This window comes from Symphalangus syndactylus, chromosome 1, assembly GCF_028878055.3.
Source record: "Symphalangus syndactylus isolate Jambi chromosome 1, NHGRI_mSymSyn1-v2.1_pri, whole genome shotgun sequence".
NCBI classification, from domain to species: domain Eukaryota; kingdom Metazoa; phylum Chordata; class Mammalia; order Primates; family Hylobatidae; genus Symphalangus; species Symphalangus syndactylus.
The window spans coordinates 96,653,380-96,676,083 of NC_072423.2; positions in this window are offsets into that span (position 1 = coordinate 96,653,380).

A 22,704-nucleotide genomic window follows, 5' to 3' on the forward strand; every position below is an offset into this window, starting at 1 on the left:
CACCCACCTCAGCCTCCTTAAGTGCTGGGATTACAGGCATGAGCCACCATGCCTGACTTTATTAGGTCTTTTGAATGCTTGAAGATTTAAAAGGGTTAAAGTTTTTACATCCACATAACCATCTGTATTGCCCTTAAAGGCTTTTGATTATCACCAAACAACTATTGTTCTACAACGATCTGTGGTTCTGTTTTGATCAAATGTTTCGAGTCATTTTAACATCTTTGACAAATGCCGACAGAATCAAATCCTAGTATAAGACTCTGACCTGTTGCTGGGGTTTATCAAAGCTTTAAAAATTAATTACTGCAAGATTGTAAAATCTTTTTACAGTTTCCAGTCGGGCCACAGCCTTCAGTGTCACCAATAAAAGTAAAGTGCTTTCTTTGTTTTTTTTTTGTTTTTTTTTTTGAGGCAGAGTTTCACTCTTGTTGCCCAGGCTGGAGTACAGTGGCACAATCTCAGCTCACTGCAACCTCTGCCTTCCGATTTCAAGCAACTCTCCTGCCTCAGCCTCCCAAGTAACTGGGATTATAGGCGCCCACCACTTTTTTGTATTTTTAATAGAGATGGGGTTTCACCATGTTGGCCGGGCTGGTCTCGAACTCCTGACCTCGTGATCCACCCACCTTGGCCTCCCAAAGTGCTGGGATTACAGGCATTAGCCACTGCGCCTGGCCGTAAACTGCTTTCTGAGACACAGGGACAGACTTGTATCCATTTAATATGATTAATTCTATGCCTCAATACTAAATAATTTGAATCTTTAGCTACCTATGAGCTTCCTTTCTGTCATTCTCAAAATGATACAGGGCTTATGACATTTTTTTCCCCTCCTCCTCCTCCTGGCCTTTTTGCTTGAAACATTGTTAATTCTTAATGTTTTGTTTTACCTCCAGAATTTGAAACTATTTAATCTCTCCAGGCTCAGGGGCTATTGCATGAGATTATAAGGGCCAGTTTTGAAAAATAAGATTAGTTCAGGCCCTCCAAATCAAGGATAGACACACAGACGCCACAACAGCTAAACAAAATGCTTGTGTTTTGTATAGCTCATTGCTACAAGACAAAATTACATTTGATCAAATGCATAGAATTTATAGATGAGTCAGTTTCATCACCTTGCCTTTTGGCTTTTGGTTTTTGGCTCCTGTGTTGCTTAAAAGGGGTTTTAAGATGAATAGCTGGGCGCGGTGGCTCACGCCTGTAATCCCAGCACTCTGGGAGACCCAGGCAGGTGGATCACGAGGTCAGGAGATCGAGACCATTCTGGCTAACATGGTGAAACCCCACCTCTACTAAAAATACAAAAAATTAGGCAGGCGTGGTGGAGCGTGCCTGTAGTCCCAGCTACTCGGGAGGCTGAGGCAGGAGAATGGCGTGAACCCAGGAGGTGGAGCTTGCAGTGAGCCAAGATCGTGCCACTGCACTCCAGCCTGGGTGACAGAGCAAGACTCCATCGCAAAACAAAAACAAAACAAAACAAAAAGACAGGTGAAGCCTTCTATTTTATTTTATTTTATTTTATTTTGAGATGGAGTCTTGCTCTGTCCCCCAGGCTGGAGTGCAATGGCGCGATCTCAGCTCACTGCAAGCTCCGCCTCCCGGGTTCACGCCAATCTCCTGCCTCAGCCTCCCGACTAGCTGGGACTACAGGCGCCCGCCAACACGCCCGGCTAAGTTTTTGTATTTTTAGTAGAGACGGGGTTTCACCATGTTAGCCAGGATGGTCTCGATCTCCTGACCTCGTGATCCGCCCGCCTCGGCCTCCCAAAGTGCTGGGATTACAGGCTTGAGCCACTGCGCCCGGCCAGGTGAAGCCTTCTAATATACAATTATACAACATCACTTGCCCAAGAACTAAGTGAGCAATTGGCCTTATATTGTCTGGGGTCAGGGCTGCTGTGGGCTTGTTGGCAGCAAGGAGGGTTTGCCTAACATGAGGCAACTCTTCAAAACTTTACTTTTCACTCTACACACCTCCTTATAAAATGGGAGATACTTTAGATAAATTGAGACTCTCTCAATTCTGTAGCAGATATAGTTATGGATAATAGATTGGCATTAGACTATTTGTTGGCTGAACAATGACACGTATATGCTGTGATTAATAAAACCTGCTGTACCTATGTAAACACTTCAGGTCAAGTAGAGGAAGATACTGACAAAATATATGAACAAGGCTGCCCACAGTGGCTCACATCCAGTGCTTTTGGAGGCCGAGGAGGGTGAATCACTTGAGGTCAGGAGTTGGAGACCAGCCTGGCCAACATGTTGAAACCCCATCTCTAGGAAAAATACAAAAATTAGCCAGGTGTGGAGGCACATGTCTGTAATTCTAGCTACTCTGGAGGCTGAGGGAGGAGAATTGTATGAACCTGGGAGGCAGAGGCTGCAGTAGGCCGAGGTTACGCCACTGCATTCCAGCCTGGGAGACAGAGTGGGACCCTGTCTCCAAAAAAAAAAAGAAAAGAAAAAAAGGGCAAGGCATGGTGGCTCACGCCTGTAATCCCAGCACTTTGGGAGGCTGAGGTGGGTGGATCACAAGGTCAAGAGATCGAAACCATCCTGGCCAACATGGTGAAACCCTGCCTCTGCTAAAAATACAAAAATTAGCTGGGTGTGGTGGTGCACGCCTGTAGTCTCAGCTACTCAGGAGGCTGAGGCAGGAGAATCACTTGAAGCCGGGAGGCAGAGGTTGCAGTGAGCCAAGATTGCGCCATCGCACTCCAGCCCAGCCACAGACCAAGACTCCGTCTCAAAAAAAAAAAAAAAAAAAAGGCCAGGCGCGGTGGCTCATGCCTGTAATCCCAGCACTTTGGGAGGCCGAGGCGGGCAGATCACTTGAGGTCAGGAGTTGGAGACCAGCCTGGCCAACATGGTGAAGCCCCGTCTCTACTCAAAGTACAAAAAAATTAGCCATGCAGTAGTGGCGTGCGCCTTTAATCCCAGCTACTCAGGAGGCTGAGGCAGAGGTTGCAGTGAGCCAACATGGTGCCACTGCACTCCAGCCTGGGTGAGAGCAAGACTCTGTCTCAAAAAAAAAAAAAAAAAAAGGCCTGGTGCGGTGGCTCATGCCTGTAATCCTAGCACTTTGGGAGGCTGAGACGGGTGGATCACGAGGTCAGGAGATAGAGACCATCCTGGCTAACATGATGAAACCCCGCCTCTACTAAAAACACAAAAAAATTAGCCAGGCATGGTGGTGGGCGCCTGTAGTCCCAGCTACTTGGGAGGCTGAGGCAGGACAAAGGTATGAACCTGGGAGGCGGAGCTTGCAGTGAGCTGAGATCACGCCACTGCACTTCAGCCTGGGCGACAGAGCGAGACTCGGTCTCAAAAAAAACAAAAAAACAAAAAACAAAACAAAACAAAACAAAAAGATTGAAGAGGACCCTACAGTCTCTCCGGAAAGGAATAAGGTTAGAGATCAGCAGGACTTGTTTTCTGAGCACCAGTCACAAGACCCTGCTGAACAAAACAGGATCTGATCAAAAGAGGATGCAGGAAAGACATTGGCCGAAACTAGCTAAAACCAACACGGTGACCAAAGCAACCTCTAGATGCCCTCATTGTTCATTGTACACTAATTATAATGCCTTCGCATGCTGAGAGACACTCCCGCCAGAACCGTGACAGTTTACAAATACTGTGGCCACTCCCAGAAGCTACCTTATACAGTTTAAAAAGCGTAGAGGCCCAGTGTGGTGGCTCACGCCTGTAATCCCAGCACTTTGGGAGGCAGGCAGATCACGAGGTCAGGAGATCGAGACCATCCTGGACAACATGGTGAAACCCCGTCTCTACGAAAAATACAAAAATTAGCCAGGCGTGGTGGCAGGCGCCTGTAGTCCCAGTTACTTAGGAGGCTGAGGCAGGAGAATCGCTTGAACCCAGGAGGTGGAGGTTTCCGTGAGCCGAGATGGCACCACTGCACTCCAGCCTAGGCGACAGAGCAAGACTCGTCTCAAATTAAAAAAAAAAAAAATACCCAGGCTGGTTCACGCCTGTAATCCCAGCACTTTGGGAGGCCGAGGTGGGGCAGATCACCTGAGGTCAGCCTGACCAACATGGTGAAACTCCGTCTCTACTAAAATTGCAAAATTAGCCGAGCGTGGTGGCTTATTGCCTGTAATCCCAGCTACTTGGGAGGCTGAGGTAGGAGAATCGCTTGAACCCGGGAGGCGGAGGTTTCCATGAGCCAAGATCGCGCCATTGCACTCCAGCCTGGGCAACAAGAGCAAAACTCCATCTCAAAATAAATAAATAAATAAATTAATTAATTAAATAAATTAAAAAAAGGTAGAAACCCTTGGTTCCAGAAACTCCCCACTCCTTCTGCAGAAAACTCATGAATAGCCTGCCCCTTACTTAGCATATAATGAAGGAATAGCCATAAATATAGCTGGCCAGCAATCCACGAGGGCTGCTGCTACTGCTCTATGGAGCAGCCATTTTCCTGCCCTCTGTTGCTCTAATAAACTTGTGTTTGCTTTGCTCTGTCTTGTTTGCTCACCCTTTAAATTCTTTTCTCTGCGAAGCCAAGAACTCTCCCAGTCTGAGCCCCAATCATTGAAGATGATTTTGAGGGCTTCAGTATTTAAAGGGGAAAAGCAGGCTGGAGGGGAAGGAGGGAGGGGATGGTCACATTATTAAATCCGTATGTTGGAAGAGAAAAGGAGTAGGGAGGGGAATAGTCAGTGACGTATTCATCTAGTGCTTCTACATCAGCATTTTACACAAGATAAGGTGAATGCAGAGTGTAGCTATTTAACCTTTCATCCGCGGCTCTCTGCTTAGGAACAAAAGGAGAAGCAGCTTCTTGCCTGACTCAGCTTTCAGCTTAATTTTTTTTCTTTTGGCAGATTGAATTGGGATTCCGAGATTTTATTTGCCTTTTCCATCATGCAATTGGATACCACAAAGCCGTGAAGAACAGTGGGTGCCCATGTACTTGACAATGAAGGGGAATCTTCCAGACATACATGAAGTGAAGGAAGGCAGGCAAAAGAGTGTGCTTGTGTGATACTGTCTATTTGGGGCTCTAGAAGAGGCAAAACTAATCTATGAGAGTTTGAGGATAATGTTCAGGATAATGGTTTACTTTTGGCAAGTATTGTCTGAGAAGAGGCACTTGGGAGCCTTCTGGGGGCTGGAAATGTTCTGTATCTTGAGCTAGGTGGTGGTTACATAGGCACATGGCTTGTCAAAAATAATTGAGTTAGCCGGGCACAGTAGCTCACGCCTATAATCCCAGCCTTTTGGGAGGCCAAGGTGGGTGGATCACCTGAGGTCAGGAGTTTAAGACCAGCCTGGCCAACATGGTGAAACCCCATCTCTACTAAAAAAAGTACCTAAGATTAGTTGAGCATGGTGGCGTGCGCCTGTAATCCCAGCTACTCGGGAGTCTGAGGCAGGAGAATCGCTTGAACACGAGAGGCAGAGGTTGCAGAGAGCTGAGATCACACAACTGCACTCTAGCCTGGAGGACAGAGCAAGATTCCATCTTAAAAAAAAAAAAAAAGAAGGCCGGGCGCAGTGGCTCATACCTGTAATCCCAGCACTTTGGGAGGCCAAGGTAGGTGGATCACCTGAGGTCAGGAGTTAGAGACCAGCCTGACCAACATGGAGAAACCCCATCTCTACTAAAAATACAAAATTAGCCGGGCATGGTGGCACATGCCTGTAATCCCAGCTACTCGGGAGGCTGAGGTAGGAGAATGGCTTGAACCCGGGAGGCAGAGTTTGTGGTGAGCCGAGATCGAGCCATTGCACTCCAGCCTGGGCAATGAGCGAAACTCCATCTCAAAAGAAGAAACAAAAAAAGAAATAAAAGATACTTGGGGCTGGGCACGGTGGCTAACACCTGTAATTCCAGCATTTTGGGAAGCTGAGGTGGGTGGATCACTTGAGGTCAGGAGTTCAAGACCAGTGTGGCCAGCATGGTGAAACCCTACTAAAAGTATAAAAATTAGCCAGGAATGATGGCAGGCGCTAATCCCAGCTACTCAGGAGGCTGAGGCAGGAGAATTGCTTGAACCTGGGAAGTGAAGGTTGCAGTGAACCATGATTGCGCCACTGTACTCCAGCCTAAGTGACAAGAGCGAAACTCCACCTCAAAAAAGAAAAAAAAAAAGTTGAGTCATGTTGTGAATGTATTTAACACCACTGAGCTGTACACTTAAAAATGGTTAAGACGTTACATTTTATGTTATATACATTTTACCACCATATAAAAAAATTGAGTTGTACCTTAAGGTTTGTGGACTTTATTACATGTCAGTTGCACTTCAACTGAAACATTTAGCACAATCATTGCCCCTGGCTCCCGAGTAATTTTTTTTCATTTTTCAGACATGAGGTCTCGCTCTGTTGCGCAGGCTGGAGTGCAGTGGCACAATCATAGCACACTGCAGCCTCGAACTCCTGGGCTCAAGTGATACTCCCACATCAGCCTCCCAAGTAGCTGGGATGTCAGGCATAATAAGCTACTGTGCCCGTCCCCCCAAGTCGTTGCAAATGTTCTTTGAAAATACCACCTTCAGGCCAGGCACAGTTGCTCACACCTTTCATCCCAGCACTTTGGGAGGCCAAGGCAGGCAGATAACTTGAGGTCAGGAGTTCAAGACCAGCCTGGCCAACACGGTGAAACCCTGTCTCTACTAAAAATACAAAAATGAGCTGGGCATGGTGGCACATGCCTGCAGTCCCAGCTACTCGGGAGGCTGAGGCAGGAGAATTGTTTGAACCCAGGAAGCGGAGGTTTCAGTGAGCCGAGATTGCACCACTGCACTTCAGCCTGGATGACAAAGCAAGACTCCATCTCAAAAAAAAAAAAAAAAAAAAAAAAAAAAGGAAAAAAGAAAATACCACCTTCAGTGGCCACATATTTTCCCATCCATGGATGTGTCCTGGTTCACCTTCATTCACTCTCAAATCTTTCCCCAGAATTGTTGTGAGAACCACAGCCCCACATCACAGCCCCAAGGTTGCAGACAAGGTACCGACCCACCTTAACTTAAGAAGCAAAATAATTTATTGGAAGGTTTTTCTTAGAACCCTGGGAAGGCTAGGAAACCTGGCTTGGAAAGAAGGAGGAGCTCAAGGAGGTAGGAAGCTGCCCCACAGCCCGGGTTACCCCAGGAATAGGCTGGTCTAGGGGCCACTGTAACCACTGCTGACACTGTGGATGTCACCATTGGGGACAGTGCCACTCTGGGATGCTGTGGCCATAGCCACTGGGAAGAGGTCCCAATGGGCCCTGATTCTTTGTGGAGGAATCTATAGGCCTGAGCTCTAGAGGCTGGGAAATGGAGGGACAAGTCTCTGGTCCCCATGCTCAACAAGACCCCCTCAGTGGGGAATTCCTCATTGCAGAAGGGGCACCAGATGCGGGGCAGCTAAACAAGCAGCCAGGGGCTCCTACCCCGAGAAATGTCCTCTAAGATAATAACAGCCAGCATTTGTTGAGCTGTCACTGGGGTGCCAGGCCCCTGTGCCAAACTTTCTACATGGATTATCACAAAGAATCCTTACGTTAGCCCTGTGGGGTGGGGGTTATTATTATCTTGATTTTGCAGACAAGGAGGCAGGCACAGAGCAATCTGGCAACCTGCCCAGGACCACACACATGAGGAGGAGGAGGCGGCATTGCATTGGGGGCACCTGTGTGCCAGGTCAGTGCAGGGCACTTTGCAGTCCTCTTAGGGCTGAGGGCCTTGGACACTCAGCACCATTTTCCCTGCTCTGTGGCTGCCGGGGGCTGCAGGGGCTGGAAGCCTGACAGCCACGTTTCCTCGAAGCCCCTGCAGCAGGGTTCTGGGTTACAGCCTGTCAGTCATGGGCATTTACCTGACACCTGGAAGGCTGTGGGGAGGTGCCGTGGCAGGCAGGAGTGGGCTTTGCCAGATGTGACACTTTGCCAGTGACTTCTGGGGGTCTCCTGGGGCTGACCAGCCCTCCACAGTGGTGCATGCTCCTGCAGTTCCTCCAGTCCTAGTTTCTTTTCTTTCTTTTTCTTAAGACAGGGTCTCTCTCTGTCACCCAGGCTGGAGTGCAGTGGTGCAATCATGGCTCATTTCAGCCTTGACCTCCCAGGCTCAAGCAATCCTCCTGCCCCAGCCTCCTGAGTAGCTGGGACCGCAGGCATGCGCCACCATGCCCGGCTACAAATCCTAACTTCTGGACCAGGTGTGGCTGCCCCTCAGCTCTTTGGATGGTTTTGCAAGCCTCAAATTCCCCATGTTCAGTCCTTTCCTGCTTGAAATGCCATTTTCCCAACTGAACCTTGATGAGACAGAGGTGTTAAGGCAAAGCAGTTGGGCCTATAGGCCTGAGCTCTAGAGGCTGGGGAATGGAGGAACAAGGCTCTGGTCCCTGCGCTCAACAAGACCCCCTCAGTGGGGAATTCCACATTGCAGAAGGGACACCAGGTGTGGGGCAGCTCAACAAGCAGCCAGGGCCTCCTACCCCAAGAAATGTCCTTCTAGGTTAATAGCCAGCATTTGCCAAGCACTCACTGGTGCCAAGCCCCTGTGCCAAGCACTCACCGGGTGCCAGGCCCCAGGAGGCTGAGGCAGGACTGGTTTTAGAACAGGAAAGCTGGGGGTGCGAGCCCGGCTCTGCCAGTTCTGTGGGTTTGTGGTTTTTTGGTCACTTCATGTGCCTGAGTCTCATTTTCCTGTTTCCTCATTTGGAACAGGCAGTGGTGGCGTCTCTCATGGGGACGTGGAGATAAACCAGGGCGACACTGGGGACACACAAGCCCAGTGCCTGCGGTGATGGCCGATGAGGCGCTCTTTCCATTTCCTGGTAACAGATGAGGAAAGTGAGGTTCAAAAAGGTGATGTCATTTGCCCCGAATCACACAGTTGGGAGGTGGTGGTGTGTGAATTCAAACCCAGGAGTGTGAAGCTTCCAGCTTGTCTGTTTCTCCCTGGCTGTGGGTCAGTGCCCCGTGGGAGGCCAGGACGCCGGTTGGGGAACTGGCATGGCAGGGTGAGGGAAGCAGGCGGGCCAGCCTGCCGCCCCTCCCTCTCCTAGGGCTGCTGCCCTGTGGGGTAGGGGACTGCCGTGGCCCTCACCTGTCCACCTTGTCTCCTTGCCTGGGCCTTGTCAGCCCTGTGCACTCCACAGGGCAGGGACAGGGCCTGCTGTTGACAGAAGTTCAGAACAAGGCAGTGCTTGGCCCTGGGTTGTGCAGCAGACCAGTGCTGGGGCTGGCCTGGGGCCTGAGCTCAAGCCTCCGAATCCCCTTGCCCAGGCTGGACTCTTGCTGCACCGAGGCAGGTTGGCAGAGGCCTGGAGGTTTTCTCTGGGCTGCAGGTTGAGGCACCTGGGCTTTCAGATGCACATCTGGCGGTCCAGCTTCCTCCCTGGCAGCCTCTCCCCTGCGACAACAAGATGGTGGCCTCCAGCTTCAGGCTCACCCATGAGGCTACCCCAGTGGAGAGAGAGGTCACCTTGCCTCAGGGTCCCAGCTGAAGTCCCCAGGCTGCGTCTCATTGGCCAGGCTTGGTGATATGTTCATCCCTGACCAGTCACAGTGCCCGGGGGGTGCGCCCTCTCAAGGCCAGCCATGGAGTAGGCTGGGGTCAGGAAAGGCCTGTCCTCCCTGAGCCACATGAACTGAGAATGGGGAGGTGACCTTTCCAAAGAGGGGGTAATGGACTCCAGGAGTCAGAAGTAGTGAATGACCCTGACGGGGGAACGCAGGCCCCGGTGTCGCCAGCCCTGCTGATGGTGGCCATCCTTTCTTCCTCGCCTTGGCAGCAGTAGCTGGATGGAGTCTGGAGAGGCGGCAGGTACATGCTGGAGCTCAGAGTGTGAGAAACAGTTGAGGACGGAATGTTCTCTTGGAGAGGGGAGAATAATGTCTCCTCCCCTTCTCCAAACAGCAAGTGCCCGGCCCAGCCTCTGTCTCAGGAACCTCTCTAACAGCCAAGATCAGGGCCTTACGGAGAGCTGACCCAAGGCCAGGCACTATGCTGGACACATCCGATGAGTCACCTCACTTCAGCCTTGCCAAAGCTTCATGAGCACCCATTTCACAGATGAAGAAATGGAGGCTCAGAAAGACAAACGTTTCAGCCAATAAGTGGCTGAATCTATGCTCAAACCTAGGTCTGTGTGATCCCAGACCCTGAATTCTACAATTCCACCAAAAACTCCTCTTTATCTTCTTTTATTTATTTATTATTTATTTATTTATTTTTAGACGGAGTCTCATTCTGTTGCCCAGGCTGGAGTGCAGTGGCGCAATCTCAGCTCCTCTCTGCCTCCCGGGTTCAAGTGATTCTCCTGCCTCAGCCTCCCGAGTAGCTGGGACTAAAGATGCACACCACCACACCCAGCTAATTTTTGTATTTTTAGTAGAGACGGGGTTTCACCATGTTGGCCAGGATGGTCTCAATCTCCTGACCTTGTGATCTGCCCACCTTGGCCTCTCAAAGTGCTGGGATTACAGGCAAGAGCCACCGCGCTGGCCTATCTTCTTTTAAAAACATCATCAGTCCACCCTGGGTAATATGGCAAAATCCCGTCTCTACAGAAAATACAAAAATTACCCAAGCATGATGGCACATGCCTGTGGTCCCAGCTTCTTGGGAGGCTGAGGTGGGACGATCACCTGAGCCCTGGAGGTTGAGGCTCCAATGAGCCGTGATCATGCCACTGCACCCCAGCCTAGGCAACAGAATGAGACCCTGACTCAAGATACATAAATAACTAAAAATAGCCAGGTGGGCTGGGCACGGTGGCTAACACCTGTAATCCCAGCACTTTGGGAGGCCGAGGCAGGCAGATCACGAGGTTAGGAGATCGAGACCATCCTGGCTAACACGGTGAAACCCCGTCTCTACTAAAAATACAAAAAAATTAGCCAGACATGGTGACGGGCGCCTGTAGTCCCAGCTACTCGGGAGGCTGAGGCAGGAGAATGGCATGAACCCGGGAGGCAGAGCTTGCAGTGAGCGGAGATTGCACCACTGCACTCCAGCCTGGGCGACAGAGCAAGACTCTGTCTCAAAAAAATAAATAAATAAAATAAAATAAAAACACATAAAACATCATCAGTGTCTTGTTAAAGTAGTGCTGTTCTAGTTGTAAACGAGTTAGTGTGAGGTTGTGGGCCATGTCTGAGGCCTCAGCTCTCATCCCAGGAGGTAAGGCTGTTGTGAGTGAGTGAGGTGGGGGTGAAGGATGTGGGAGGGGCTCTACTGCTGCTTTGCTGCAGCTGCTGAGGCAGTGTTGAAGGCCGTAGGACCCTTCCTCACCACTGTGGCCCAACTCTTCTTTCTCCCTCAAAACCCAGCTCAAAGGACACTTCCTCCCAGAAGTCTTCTCTGCTGTGCCTACAATCCTCCCCCGACCCCAGGAAGACACAGACACACACACACACACACACACACACATGCACAACTTCTCTGTGTACTCCATAACCTACGTTGTACTCATCGAAGCCCCAACCATAGTGTGTGTGTGTGATGTGTATGGTGTGTGTGTGTCTGTCTGTCTGTCTGTCTCCCCGGTCAGACTGGGACAACCTGAGGGCAAGGAGAGGGAATTCCCTGATGCCCAAGGAGTGCCCCATGTAGATGATGGTACAGAGTGGAGGCTCAGCAAACAGAGCATAAATGAATGAATGAGTGAGTGAATGAATGCATGGAATCTTGGAGTGAGTTTCCCTGCACACAGCCCCAGGGTGCTGTGGCTGTAGGAGCTGGACCGTCTAGTGCCTTGGTCTGGGGGTGGCTGAAGCTGGAGGAGGGAAAGAGGCCAGTCCTTTGCAGCTTCTGGAGGCCAGAGTCCAAGGTCAGCCTCTCTCAACAGGACCCCTCTGAACCCGGCTGACACCATGGCCTTTGGAAGCCACATGGTCAGTAACACGCTGTCACCCTTACTGCAGTCTGTTTACCTGACGTAATGGCTGGGAACCTCAGGTCTGTGACTCAGTGCCCAGAATGCTGCCTGGTATGGGGGCATGGGTCACACCTGGCTCATCTCCAGGACAGCCCTGTTCTGCGTGTCTGCCAGCCAAGGGGTCACATGCTAACCTGGCTGCCCCACTGGGGGTGGGAGGAGCAGCTTCAGGATGGGGCCGTGCCAGGCCCCATCTCCCTACTGGGCCCATCACTGGGCACCCTGCACCTCTCTCTCTCATTCCTTCTTTTGAGCCTGCAGCGCTACTCCCCGACCAGAGCACACTTTCCCTTCTTCTCGTCTGGAGGAGAGACGGGGCCTCGTGCCAGCTCTGCCCCTGCCTGACACACATGCTTGGCCCGTCACTGGGCCTCAGTTTCCCTCTCTGTATTTCTTGGCTGTGCAAAGGCAGTTGGGGGAGGCTGGCCCCTTGAAGCTGGATGAGGCTGGTGTTTTTTGTTTTTTGTTTTTTTGAGACGAAGTCTCGCTCTGTTGCCCAGGCTGGAGTGCAATGGTACGATCTCGGCTCACTGCAACCTCCACCTCCCAGGTTCAAGCGATTCTCCTGCCTCAGCCTCCCGAGTAGCTGGGATTACAGGCGCCCACCACCACACTCAGCAAATTTTTTGTATTTTTAGTAGAGACGGGGTTTTGCCATGTTGGGCAGGCTGGTCTTGAACTCCTGACCTCAGGTGTTCCGCCCACCTTGGGAGGCTGGGTTTTTGAGCTTTGTGCTGTTGGGGCCCAGCCCTCAGGGCCGTGTGGGAACCCCTGGGGCAGGGAGTTCTATACCAGGAAGTAGGCAGAGGGCCAGCCCGAGGACAGTTCTTTTCTTGCCAGTCCCCTGAGCTCTCCTGGCACACAGGCTGTGGCAGCAGCAGGGTGAAGCCAGAGGCTGCTCAGACCTCACGCCACGTCGTTTGCCCAACCCAGAGAAAGCTCTGCCCCCGGCTTCTGGCTCCTTCTCTGCCAGGACTCACTGGGTGTGATGAGTTGGTCTTGGGGCACTGTCTGGGCACAGCCTGTTTGCCCAACATGGCCTCCTGGGCTCCATGCCCAACATGGCCTCCTGGGCTCCATGCACTCCTCCTGGGTGGGAGGGGTCTGGGCTGGCCCAGGGGCTCTGACAGCGGCTGGCAGCCTGAGGTTTTGACTTCAGGGTGACCTGAATCCTGCCGAATTATGGAGGCTGGAGTCTCTGGGGGCTCCTTTCCCAGAGAAGAAGCCCCTTCCCCATCAGCCTGACATTGGCCCCAAGGACCCCATGTGGCTGGAGGGCTCAGGGCTAAGGGGAGGGAAGCCCCGGGATGGCAGTAAGGGGTAAGGGAAGATTCGGGAGGTGACATCTACAAAGAGACCTGAGCGGGTGGGGCAGAGAGGGGGTCCCAGGCAGAGGGAGAAGCAAGTGCAAAGACCTCCATGACCCAGGGGAGCGCTGAGACCACCGACCAGCAGTGCCCCCACTTCTTTAAGCCACCACTCCTCAGGGCCTCCCAGGGGTCCCCAGCCTGGAGCACTCCATGTGGTAGAGCTGGTAGGCTGGGGGGCACTGGGACTGCTGTCCCACTTGGAGCCTCGGGCTACACCGCCCAGAAGCAGCGATGTGGAACCTTGTTGGATTTGCGTGTTCCCAAACATCCAGGAGACACACAGTTGTGAGTTTCCAGCCAGGCGACCTCTAAGGCCAGAGCAGCCCTTGTGGGTGTCAGGGAGGAAGGGCAGAAAGACTCTGGCCTCAAGCTCAGCTCCCTGCTGCAGGGAGTTGAATGCCCCTTTGGTAAGTGGCTCTAGCTAAACAAACACATGTTATCATGTGTCAACAGCGGCCACCTCCTTGCTGGCTGGGCTGCTGCTGGCTCAGAGCCCAGAGCAGCCCTTCTGGGGCACTGCCTGCCACAGCCGACAGTCAGGGAAGGGCAGCTACTGCCCTGGGTTCAAGCCCTGGCTACCCCTGCTCCTGTTCACTGTGTGCCCCCAGGCAAGTCACTGTCCCTGCCTCTCTGTACTGTGGGAGGCCTGGATCTCTCTGCTCTGGGAAGACACCCAGCCCTGGAATGGTTGGGCCACACTTGGGGCTGGGGGCCAGGAGGAAGTTGGAAGACTGGGCTGGGGCTGGGGGCCAGGAGGAAGTTGGAAGGCTGGGCTGGGGCTGGGGCTGATTAGTTGAAGCCAGTAGAAAAGTACAGGTTTGCTATTAGATTCCAGGAAATAACAAAAGCTGCTAACAGTTACCGAACGCTTACCACGCACCCAACGTGGTGTTCATGCATCTTTTGCTGTTTTATTTCATCCTCAGTGAGTTGGGTACTATTATCATCTCCATTTTACAGATCAGAAACTAAGGCTCAGATAGGAAAAGCTGCAAAATCAGGAGGTGGTGAAGACAGAATCTGCCCCTAGGGTGCCTGATCAGGGCCCTCACCTAGAGGCAGATGCCCCCCTGTCTCCTAAGGTCAATGGTCCTCAGCTATCATCCTTTTTGTTTTTTTGTTTTTTGTTTTTTGTTTTTGAAATGGAGTCTCGCTCTGTCGCCCAGGCTGGAGTACAGTGGCACGATCTCGGCTCACTGTAAGCTCCGCCTCCCGGGTTCACACCATTCTCTTGCCTCAGCCTCCTCAGTAGCTGGGACACAGGCGGCCGCCACCACGCCCGGCTAATTTTTTGTATTTTTAGTAGAGACAGGGTTTCACCGTGTTAGCCAGGATGGTCTCGATCTCCTGCCCGCCTCAGCCTCCCAAAGTGCTGGGATTATAGGCGTGAGCCACTGTGTCCAGCCAGCTATCATCCCCTTTTAAACTTTCTGGATTGGCCACGCTGAATTTCTCATCCCCCTTTCCATAAGACACCCTGTCCTTCCATGTCTCCAGGACTTTGCAGGTGTCCACCATCTCTGCCCTTTGGGCTTATGAACTCCTATTCATCTCTCAGGACCCTTCTTAATTTTACCTCCTCCATGAAGCCTGCTTTGCTTGGTTCCCCGGCAGAAACAGGGGGCACTCTCCTTGGTCCTCCTGCCACGCTTCTTCCACACACGCATCCTGGCAATTACCACATTTTACTGATGTTCGTGTGTGTTTCCCTGGAGGGAAAGGAGTGGGTTTCAATCACCCCCATATCCCCTGTGCCTTTTGAGTGAGCAGCCCTTATTCGGCAGTCAAATAGGGAAGGCTGTCAAGGGAGCAGATGACTCCAGAGAGACTCCCTTGGAAGGAGAGGCCTGGGGTTGGAGCAGAGGTTTTGGGTAAACAGAGGCGGTGTGACTGACAGAGGGGCATCAGCCAGGGGAAAATAGAACCGGGATCCAGGATCGTCTGAGTACTGAAGCTGGGCTGGAGAAGGTTGTGATCAAGGCAGCTTGAGTAAGTGTCAGCTGAGGAGGGCAGAGGTTAGAGGCAGAGCAGGGCGCATGAGGTGTCTGGGGTGCACCCACAGACTGTTGAGGCAGGACATGGGTACCAACTGACTCAGGTGCAGACCCTTGTGAAGGGCACGATGGGCACTCTCCTGCTGAATCCTCAACAAACCCAGAGCGCTTTCACTCCCCCTGCTTTACAAGTTAGAAACCTGAGGTTTGGGAACAAGTGAGGCAAGGCAGGTGCCCCCCAGCCTTGCCCCAGGCCAAGCGGGTGCCTGAGTCAGCTCTGGTCCACTTGGATGACAGTCATGTGCCACCACACCTAGCTCAGCCTCCCCAGCGTGCCGCTTACCGCAGAAGAAAAATGTGGTTTGACTGGCAGGAGGAGGATATTAGAGTTTTGTGTATAGAAGAGTCACTCTGGGCCAGGCACAGTGGCTCACACCTGTAATCCCAGAACTTTGAGAGGCCAAGGTGGGCGGATCACTTGAGGTCAGGAGTTTGAGACCAGCCTGGCCAACATGGTGAAACCCTTTCTCTACTAAAAATACAAAAACTAGCTGGGTATGGTGGTGCACGCTGGTAGTCCCAGCTACTCAGGAGGCTGAGGCAGGAGAATCGCTTGAACTGGGAGGCGGAGATTGCAGTGCCCCCGAGATCGCGCCACTGCACTCCAGCCCGGGCGACAGAGTGAGACTCTGTCTCAGAAAAAAAAAAAAAAAAAGGAAAAAGAAGAGTCACTCTGGAGAACAGCTAAGTCCAAGATTCCTGGCCTGTAGCTCCCAGTCACTTCCAATCAGTGCCCAGCTTGCCATCCCCACTGAGGCTGGTGTGATGAAATCAAAATTACCCAACCCCAGCCTGCTGCTCAGGGAGTAACCACACACATGAAGAGTGGCAAAAGTGTAACGTGCTTTGCAGACGTGCTTCTGAGATGTAAATTGCCTTTCTGTAAATAGAATCCTGCTTCCCATTCGTGTAATTATAGCTTCTAGCATCTGCCCCATGAGAGAAAACACTTGTCCTGAGGGGAATCACAGTAATAATTTAGAGAATAACACAAGAAACCTTCTCCTCATCAAATGCAGTTATTCCTTTGCCCCTGGATGACATTTCTGTCAAGTCGCTATTAAAATCACCAAGTCCAGGCTGGGCATGCTGGCTCACACCTGTAATCCCAGCAGTTTGAGAGGCCAAGGTGGGTGGATCACTTGAGGTCATGAGTTCAAGACCAGCTTGGGGAACACGGTGAGATGAGACCCCCCCCCACCCCATCTCTACTAAAAATACAGAAAATTAGCTGGGTGTGGTGGTCTGTGCCTATAGTCCCAGCTACTTGGGAGACTGAGGTGGGAGGATCACCTGAACCCAGGAGGTCGAGGCTGTGGCGAGCCAAGATTTCACCACTGCACTCCAATCTTGGGCAACAAAGCGAGACCTTGTCTCAGAAAAAAAAAAAAAAAGAAAAAGAAAAAGAAAAAAAGAAAAACAAAACAAAACGAAAAAACACTCAGGGTGTTTGACTCACCCTTTTGGATAACAAGAGGCCTGCCCCCATGGAGTGCGTGAGGGCCAGCAAACACCTGTGGCTTCCCAGGAGCCTGTGCTTTGGGCAGTGGCACCTCTCCCACTTCTCAAGCTCCTTAAGTATATTTGACAATGGGTGTGGATCACCTCACTTATCTGGGCCATAATCTTTAGACAGACTTTTGGCCCCACATAACTGCATGGAAAGTGGGTAGAAAGCAATGATTCCTATTTTTCGCCCACAGGGATTCTTCTTTTTTTTTTTTTTTTTGAGACAGAGTCTTGCTCTGTCACCACGCTGGAGTGCAGTGGCACGATCTCGGCTTACTGCAACCTCTGCCTCCCAGGTTCAAGTGATTCTCCTGCCTCAGCCTCCCAAGTAGCTGGGACTGCAGGCGCCCGCCACCACACCCGGCTAATTTTTTGTATTTTTAGTAGAGACGGGGTTTCACCATGTTAGCCAGTTTGGTCTCGAGCTCCTGACCTCGTGATCTGCCTGCCTCGGCCTCCCAAAGTGCTGGGATTACAGGCGTGAGCCACCACGCCTGGCCTTTTTTTTCTTTTAAAGAGATGGATTGGTCTTGCTATGTTGCCCAGGCTGGACTCCTGGGCTCAAGCGATCCTCCAGCCTCAGCCTCCCAAGTAGACCCACAGGAATGCCGAGGAGACAGAGACTTCCAGAATCACCCTGGCAAAGGTGGGGCTGTGCAGCTGGGGCTGGGGGTCTCTGGAGCACTGGCAGCTCTGTGGTCCTTACCTGTGTTCTCTAGATGTTTGAGACGAGCCTGGGCAATATAGGGAGACCCCCTGTCTCTACAAAAAGTAAAAAATTTAGTGGGGCATGGTGGTATGCACCTGTTGTTCCAGCTCCTCAGCAGGAGGCTGAGGCAGGAGGACGGCTCGGGTCTGGGAGGTCAAGGCTACAGTCAGTCATAGTCACACCACTGTACTCCAGCCCGGGTGACAGAGTGAAACCCTGTCTCAAAACAAAAACAAAAACAAAAACAAACAAGCTGGTGCCTTAGAGCCTGGGGTTAATGTCTGGCTCTGTCACTTGCCACCAGCTGCACGATCTCAGGCAGGCCGATTTCCTTGTTTATTAAGAACATATTTGCCCCAGAGCACCACCACCCTGAGTGGGGCATTCCCCATTCGTTTCCCCACAGGCCCAGTTTCTGTCTGGCTGCCTGTATGGAGTGTGGTAGCCCCCCGGGGCGTGTTGCTTTGTTCCCGGGGCTCTGGGTCCCAGAAGCCTGCACTCACTGGAAGTGCACTGGAGGCCCACCATTAAGGTTGTCTGCCATCATCTTCGGTGACCAATGCCGTAATTTCTCACAACTGTGACCACTCCACTACCAGGGCCCGGTCTAGGACCTTGTTCTCACAGGAAAGCGTGGCCCCTCCAGAGCTCTGAGCGCCCATCCTCCGCCTGCCCTCCACACGTGCTTACTGCTCCAATGCTTGGCAGTCCTCTGCCCACGGGGAGCCTCCAGGACTCAAACACCTCCACCTTCACCTGTCTAGTGACACACTCAGCTCACAGACTCACCGTTTCTTCCCTGACCTGCAGGTATGTACGGCTTCTCATGCAATCTCTTCTCCTGCCAACCTGAACCCTAGGGCCCCCAGCCCTGCCGTCTTCTGTGGTCTCCACCTGGGTAAAGGCCCACGTGTGCCTGAGAGGCTCGCACCTGTGCAGGGAAGTGCTGGCCACCAGCCTGGGCTCAGGACACTGACTGGTACCTTGAAAGTGATGAGTAGATATTTCCTTAATGAATGATAACTAGGTTTCCACAGTCAGCATGCTTTCCCATTCTCAATTTCAAACCTCCTTCTTACCCCTCAAACCTCCTGGCCCTCCTGTCTTCACTCTCAGATGCCTCCTACTTTCCAGACAAGAGAGAAAGCCTCACTCTGGACCAGCTCCCTCACCACATCCCAAATCCTCTTTTCCTCCTGGAAGGAAGACAGATCTAGTCTCTGAAGACCCCCCCGAGGCCCTACTCCGAGTAAGTCCTTCACTTTCTTTCTCAGAACACACGTAGCCCTATGCAAGTTCCCCGCCTCCAAGATTAAACTTGCGTCTCCTATTAATGAAATGAACCTCTTCCCTTCCCAGTGGTCATCCTCCCTCGTTCCTCCTTCACAGACAAACTTTGCCTCCACCCTCTCAACCCATCTGGCTCTTCCTTGAAGCACTGGCCTAAGCTCAGCTCTCTGAGGTCGAGGACCAATGGCGGGGGAGCAGCCTTTCCTGCCGCCCCCATGCCTCAGTGAGGGTGGGTGCAGGGGCTGCCCTCAGCCAGCTCCCTAGGCTAGCTCACTGCTGTGGTCTGAGCGCGGCTCCAGGTTCACGCTGGAAACTCAGCCCCCAGTGCAACAGTGTGTTGAGAAGTGGGGTCTAAGAGGCAATTAGTTCATGAAGGCCCTGCCTCATGAATGGATTAATGCCGTTATCGTGGGAGTGGGCTCCCGATAAAAGAAGTCAAGCCCCTTTCCCTCTCTGTAGCATGGGATGATGCAGCAGAAAGGTCTTCCTCACCAGAATTGGCCCCTCCATCTTGAACTTCCCAGCCTCCAGAACCATGAACCAAATAAACGTCTATTGGTTCTAAATTGCCCAGTCTGTGATATTGTGATAGCAGCACAAAGAGACCAAGACACCCACTCCCATGGCTTTGATTTTACCCCACATTGAAGACTCAAATCTTGTTCCCTGCCCCAAACCCCAAGAACGTACTAGGTGCTCAGACAACACTGAAGTGTACCTTCACTCCTGCCACACTGGGCCGCAGCTGCTCAGGGCCTCGCACCGGTTCCAGCAGTCTGGTGTGCCTGAGCAGGCCCAGCAGCGCTCTGCCTCCCTTCAGCCAGAGCAGACTCAACAAGGTGGGCTGCCCCAAAAAGACCTAAGTCACTGTTTACCGCGAGTCAGCTGAAAACCCCACAAACCTGGCAAGGAGGACACAGGATCTGGCAACAGATCTGGCTTTTTCAGAACATTACCAAAGCAGTCTCTACGGGTCTGCATCTGTCTTCCGTCCTCCAGATTAGCAGCTTTACAAGTTTCCATGAATATGTGTTAAGCTTAACGGCCTGGGAGAAAATGAGTGGCAGACGGTGGAAGCAGTGTTAGTGAGCAACCCCCTTTCCCAGTCTTCACACACACTGCCCCTAGCAATCCTGGTACCCTTTCTGAAGAATCCAAATTTACTTTTCAGCCAGGCATGGTGGCTCATGCCTGTAATCCCAGCACTTTGGGAGGCTGAGACGGGCAGATCACTTGAGGTCACGAGTTCGAGACCAGCCTGGCCAACATGGTTAAACTCCATCTCTACCAAAAAAAAACAAAAATTAACCCAGCGTGGTGGCGGGTGCCTGTAGTCCCAGCTACTTGGGAGGCTCAGGCAGAAGAACAGCTTGAACCTGGGAGGTGGAGGTTGCAGTGAGTCCAGATTGTGCCATTGCACTCCAGCCTGGGCAACAGAGTGAGATTCCATCTCTAAATCAATAAATTCCCTTTTCCCCTGGGCTCTATCATTAGCAAACACAAGTAATGCCCATGTGCTCTAGGACATCAGGGAGGGAGTAGAAGGCTGGAGACCTCACCTTCCCTTGCATGCGAGGGTCACACGTGCCACAGTCACAGGGAGTGCCCTGGAGCTGGCAACTTGCTTGTACTCTGCTCTGGGTGCGACTGGGTTCTGCAGCAGAGTGCGCGACGGTGCAGCATGTCAGTGACAGAAAGTTGACGTTTGAGAAACAAGTCACACAAGGGCTCCCAGCAAGTTAGCTGCCATTGGCTATTGGAAGAGTAGAGAGAAAACCTGAGATGCTGAATAAGACTCCTAAGTACTTAACACACATGCCACGCTTAGCCTTTTTCCATACTGGGAACCCAAGTTTGGGTGGATACTTCAATCAATTAGGAAAAATCAATAATCAATACTTGACTAGTCCAGTGTGTGCACCACTCACCCAGATTATCCTCAAGAGTGAATGCAGCTCAACCAGAAACTTAACTGATGATGGGACCAGGCGTCCACACTGACCTCTGACACAGAATGGTGCAAGGTGCTAGGAAAGAGATATGGAGATTAAGCAGCTTGCTCAGGGATACTCAGATGTTGCAGAGCTGGGCAAATTCAGGTTTCCTCCCTCCTGTACAGTCATATTTCAACAGTAAATGGGAGAAAAAAGGATCCAGGCCAGTTATGAGTATGCTAACTTTGACCAATACGGTGAGGGCGGAAAAAAAACAACTCCAAGTAATCAGGAACTATTAATGCGTTTGGGTTGCAAAAGCCTTCAATGTTATTGTGCTCCATATTGAGGGCAAACATTTCTTGGGTTCAAGGACTAGGAAGGTATGTAGTTTAAGTCTCCCTACTAAAAGAAGAATGAATGTTTACCCTCTCTTCTCTTAAAAATGAGTGGCACCGGACACAAGAGACCAGGGCCTAGAGAACTCAACACTCACAGGTATTGAAAAGCTTTAGAAACTGATTTTACAAATTCTGTTTTACATGAAAATTTTGTGGAGAAAGTCACCACTTTGATTTTTTTTTTTTCCCAGATACAGTGAACACCGGCCAAATTGTTTTAATTTCCGAATTTATTAAAATGATTAACCTCAATACTGCAAGTGCATGTACAAAATATTTGTAAAAAATGTTTTTAATGAAACGTTAAAGAACTTACCTCAAATGCTGAAAAAGTCCTTTTTCATTCTTTCAGTACAAGGAATACATTGTATCTCAAAAGTATTACAACTCAGCAAAAACAATTTATAACAGTAATTTGAAAATGATTGAAAATTGAATACTTTACATATGTTTCTATAATCATCTCCTAATTCTTACAATGCCAAAATCTTAACCAATCATTGCATAAGCTCAAGCTAAGAGTTTTATTGAATGCAACCTCTTCCAAACTGGTCAACAGTGTGTGGATGTCACCATTCCACACGGTGAAGTTCTACAGCAGATCCGGAACAGTTCCGAGGCCCCTACCTTTACCAACGGAAATTAGGTTTTCCTAGAAGGCATCAACAGTGGCTGCTGAGTGCTTGTGCATACCGACTCCTGAGAGGCAGTGATTTACTACCAAATGTCACTGCTTTGAGACCCATGGGAAGGTCAGCCTCCAAAGAGGAGGCCATGATAAAATTAAAACATCATAAATAAGTTACTAAAATTCAGCTGAAAAATGAAGAAAAATGGGAAATGTGTTTTGTCACTTTTTAAGATTGAAATTCCCAAAATAGCTATTGTTGGTATTCAAATAAGGTTTAAGATTTAGTCTCTGAACCTCTCCAAAACATCCCAAACTAAGGTGGGAATACAAGAGGCGACCCACTGCCCTCCAGCACCTCCAGACACGGGGTCTACCTTCATCTTCCTCAGTGGCAGGGGTTCACATTTCTATGCGGGGACCCCATGAGGGCTGGATATGCTCTGCAAAGTGCTCCAGGTGCCTCAGACAAGTGCTCCTGAGAGGCTGTGTGGCCTGCCCTACTTCACTGGTGAAGACCTCCAGACGCAGCAAAGGGGGGTGTGGGTGGGTGTGGAAGGAGGTCTAACACATGCTTTCCAAACGCCTGAGGAGTTCAACTGCACCACAACAAACAAGGATGAGACTATGTAAGACTGCAGAAGTAGTTCCTTAGAGAACCAGGAGAAAACAATCTACTTTCTAAAAATGTTCATGAGTCTTATTAATTTCTATTTGGAACCTACGGGCAATTAACAGTCTTAAGGAGCATCATTTAAATAGTATCCCCCCAAACCTGGAAACTAGTAGGAATCAATTAGTAGTAACGGTAAGTTAGTGGAGATTTTCTCCACTGGACTTTTCATTATCTTCAGATTCCTTTTCATATTTCAAGACATGGGCTACTTTCC